This window comes from Zea mays, chromosome 3 (genome assembly GCF_902167145.1).
Source record: "Zea mays cultivar B73 chromosome 3, Zm-B73-REFERENCE-NAM-5.0, whole genome shotgun sequence".
NCBI classification, from domain to species: domain Eukaryota; kingdom Viridiplantae; phylum Streptophyta; class Magnoliopsida; order Poales; family Poaceae; genus Zea; species Zea mays.
Window position 1 is genome coordinate 173,647,257 of NC_050098.1, and position 4,657 is coordinate 173,651,913.

Sequence of the window (4,657 nt, forward strand, 5' to 3'; positions counted from 1 at the left end):
ATAGTTCAACATAATCTGAAGTGTTTTGATTTATTATCCAAAGGTGATCCAGATAGGCCTGTGTGGTGTTTGTAATTGTATGAGAGAGAGAGACACACCTACCTTTCGTGCAGATCAATGTCTTAGCCTTACTTTTTATATTCAGTTCAAACGTTGGCGTACTAGTACGGATGGGTAAACTACAGTCGCAATGATTCCTTCCATCCCAAATTATAAATTACAACTTATTCTAATTTCAACGGGAGAGATGTCTCACGTCTGCTGTAGCCTGCCCAGCCCTTGGCGGACATGCCATTCTATTCCATTCCGCGGATTGACAAAACTTCGCACTTTCCACGTCGCCACAACCTCCCCGCCAGTCCCCGCCCGGCCCGGCGTTGTTTGCCTCCAGGCAGCCACGCCGTCGCGAAGGCCATGGCGACCGCGCCTCGGTGGTCGCACCCCGTGCCGCCGCCAGGCTTCGCGGCGGCGCCCCGGATCATCACGGTGGCGCTTCTGGCCGTGTCAGCGTTATTGTCCCGGTCACCGGTGCCGACGGTCGCGGCGGAGCTCGTCAAGCTGACCCTCCTCGCAAACGCCCGGGAGAAGGGCGCGGGTATTCACTCGCTTCTTTCCTTGCGTTCATTTTGCGCTAGCGTCTTTGTGTTCCCCGGGCTGCCTCGCTCCTCATTGTGTATGGTTGCTCTTGCTCCGTTGCTCGATCGTTATAGTCTGCTTGGATGGCAGCCCGCCGGCGTACCAGCTCCGGAGAGGCTTCGGCTCCGGATCACGCAGCTGGCTCGTCAATCTTGAGGTGATCAACCCATCTCTCTCTCTCTCTCTCTCTCTCTCTCTCTCTCTCTCTCTCTCTCTCTCTCTCTCTCTCTCTGTAGATGTGTTGAGCGAAAATTTGGAAAGTGCAACGAACATAAGAATAAGATGCTTCCCTGTTACTTGCATCACTGATTGTCTATGAAAAAACTCAGGGAGGAGCATGGTGCAACACCACAGAGGATTGCTCCAGCCGCAGACTGACCGACCTTGGGTGCCGTTTGGTTCCCAAAATGTAACGTAAATGGTAATGGTAACTGTTTGCATTCGATTACCAGTGGTAACAAGTTTGAATAGACTGTTATCAATTTCTAGTGTGGTATCCGATTACGATTGAACTTAAACAAACATGATTTAACGATATTTGTTACCGATTACATTACAAATATGTGAACCAAACAGCACCTTGGTTCGTCCAAGTTCATGACACCGATAGAGTTCGAAGGGATGCTCAGCAGCAACCGCTCTCAAAATCCCTGTGCGCACACAAGCTTGCTTAATTACTCGTGGAATGTGAATATGGTCCCCGATTAAAACCTTAGCGCTCTAGATCGACTCTGAGGCTTCAATCCGTGCGTGCATGTGATCAGATTTCTACAACTGGAATATAGTTGACGTGAGGTACTGTGACGGAGGATCATTTGCCGGGGACGGGGAGGGCGAAGATCGGGTGAGCCATATTGTTCTGACGATTCTATCTTCACCAGTACACCTCCTCGACTGATGATGTAAGTGTGTAGAACGGAACCAAGCTTTTCTACAGAGGATTGCGCATCTGGGAAGCAGTCGTCGACGAGCTCATGGCAAAAGGGATGGACACTGCAGAACAGGTTAGCTGAGCTATTTATTGATCATGTCATCGATCAGTCGTCACTGTCGTAATCTGGCAACAGCGTCTGAGCTGAGCAGAACCCACGTCCAATTTTTCAGGCCTTGCTGGTAGGTTGCTCTGCTGGTGGTCTCGCTGCACTGCTGCACTGCGACAGTTTTCGTGCGCGCTACCCTCCGGAGATCCCAGTAAAATACCTTTCGGATGCCGGGTTCTTTCTTGATGTGTATGGCCCTAGGCATCCTTTGGCTGGATGCTATGTGTTTCTTAATTAAAAAGACCTTTAGGAAGTAGTATTTACCTGAATTAAGTACCAGGTCTCTTTTTGCCACAGAAAAGATTTTTCAGGCGAAAGGTTCATACGGTCCATCTTCAGTGGAGTTGTTCACCTTCAGGCTTGAATAAATTGTGAATTTCCTCTCTTTCTCTCTCTCTTCTTGTTTGGGATGCGTTGCAATATTCAGCTTGGTAACAATTAATATTGAATTAGCTTTCCTTGATCTTTTTTTCTCCCTAGAATGTGCGAAAAGTTTTGCCCAAGGACTGCCTTGCAAAGAAGGAACCGGCAGAGGTAGTTAACCGCTCATTGTCTAAGGAATTCAGTTTACCTTCATGATATATAATACAAAGCTGCCTGCAGCTGCAGCTTTCGTTTTTTAAAAAAGAAGAAAATAAAGCGCAAAGTTCAATTTTCTAACCTTTTCTTTGCTGCAGTGCTTGTTTCCACCAGAGCTTATCAAGAGCATCAGCACCCCCACATTCATTCGGAACTCCGGCTACGATTCGTATCAGGTGACCAACTGCAATCTTTGTTTTCCCTTCTGCTTGCATATATATATATATATATATATATATATATATATATATATATATATATATATATATATATATATATATATATATATATATATCAAGTGACCAGAGCTGGCGAACTGCTCTCTACTAGGTAGGAAATATCCTGGCGCCGGGAGGATCTGATCCAGGACAATCATGGGCCAGATGCAAAGCTGATGTCCGAAATTGTACTTCCACACAGATTGAGGCACTGAATGGTTAGCGTGATCTCTAAATCTCTTGTGTTTATCTACCCTCATCTGGTGACCAGTACCATGTGATTTCTCTCTCCACACACTCCAGGGTTCCGGAGGGAACTTGTTGAGGATTTGAAGGTTGCTCAACACAAGAGGGGCTGGGGGCTGTTCATCGATTCATGCTTCAACCACTGCCAAACGCCATTCGGGGCCACCTGGCATTCGCCCATCTCCCTGAGACTCGGTAACAAGGTGAGATCCAGAGTCACTTGACTTGCCCGTAATCTGCATCAACGCGGCTCGGCTCGTCCTTTTAACAGGAACTGATGCGGTTTAGTTTCGGTTTCTTCTTTCGCCTTCTGCTTTTTGCTGAACAGACGATCGCTGAAGCTGTTGCGGATTGGTACGTTGGTGAGAACCATGGAGTGGAGGAGATTGACTGCGCGTTTCCATGCATCAACCCCACATGCAGCAGCCAGCTCGATCTGTAAACAAGTGGAGTTTTGCTCTTCGCAACTGCAAACCAGAAACGAATCGAATGGCCTGTAATAAGTGGAGTCTTCTGTCTTCCTCCCACAGAGTCTTCCTGTGTGCTGTGGCATGCAGTAGTGCCGGTCCTGATATTTTAGAGGTCTGGAGCAAAATTTATAATGGAGGTCCTTGATAATATTAATTTTTACGCATAATCATAGTGCACATATATATTATTAACAAATGTTTATGTATATTTAAAAACGGTGTTCATATTAAATATAAAGTAACTAATATATAACATAACTTAACATATCATAGAAAAATGCGGCATACATATTTGTCCAGATAACTCAAAAGGTTACCTCGAACAGTAATTAAATGGATATTATGTGTTATGAGATCAATCGATCAGGTCATGTTAGTTTTGTGTTCGCTATGTAGGATAAGACGAAAGCGCAGTCGTACCCAATGTCGTGTGTTGGCTACCGAGAGGAGAGGGCACGACCGCCTGTCTGTCTGTGAATGAGAGTCTAGCCAGATGGGACTGAGACTACGAAGTACTACTACTAGAATATAAAAATCAAAATAGATGGGCTACATCTAATTCTCCTTACTTGTTACTGCTATGTTGTTGACTTATAATTAGTTCTTTAAAAGTTTTATAGAGACAACAGTCATATATATACAATACGCTATATGTCTATATATATGTACTGTTATTTAGTATTTAAAATGAGGCCCCATTAATCTGGGGCCCTGGTCGGGGGCACTGCTCGACCCCCGCCAGGGCCGGCACTGGTGGCATGGCATTGCAGTGACCTCGGATGGGAACTCGCCTGGTTACCACTGGTTACCACCTGCGGAGAGGATTTAGTTCCAGAGCTCACAGTTAGCTCGTCTTTCTTGTGGTCACCGAGTGTCCTCTTTCCATTCAATAAACTGTTGTGTGTAACCTGCATGCAAACTATATAAACTGTTACACGAAATCGTTTCAACGCAACAAATGATCATCAACACCACACAGAGTTGTTCCGAGCGCAAAATGACCAACTTTAGTTCATCTAAGTATATGAGAGCAGTAAAACTTCATTAGGATAAAATGTGAGTGTGGGTACACTTGTAAAGACTGTTAGGATTTATGGGCTTGGCCCAGTTAAGAAATTCTAATAAATCACAGGAAAATCTCAAAAGCTCATACAAGTGGATGGCTAGGGAATTGGTGGAACCAATAGCACCATATTGCTAGTTCTAGTGGAGTAGAGCTAGCTTAAATATGGAAGCCATACTCACTCACCAAGTCATGGATGAGAGGAGAGAGTGTGGAGAGCCACACGCGCGCGCGCTCGCTCGCCTGGCCGGGGCGGGGCGAAGGGCGAAGGACATGCGTGTGAATGGTCCACCGAAATCCGGCCCTTCGCCTTACGGGGGCGCGACTACCTTTTGTCGTCTGATTTTTTTGGTTTCTTGGCTGTTACGTTTATCCTAACCGATCGCTATAAAATCTCAACTGATC

The 4,657-nt window shown here is 45.8% G+C and overlaps 1 pseudogene across 1 annotated transcript; it reads left to right on the plus strand.

The window, feature by feature from the left end:
* Positions 1-306: 306 nt before the first annotated feature.
* On the plus strand, positions 307-3,341 carry LOC100217056 (pectin acetylesterase pseudogene; annotated as a pseudogene). The gene is made up of 11 exons (NR_159530.1): positions 307-595; positions 711-793; positions 966-1,057; positions 1,401-1,480; positions 1,551-1,640; positions 1,741-2,047; positions 2,157-2,210; positions 2,354-2,431; positions 2,586-2,691; positions 2,777-2,922; positions 3,048-3,341. The product of NR_159530.1 is annotated as a pectin acetylesterase pseudogene (transcript).
* Positions 3,342-4,657: the final 1,316 nt, after the last annotated feature.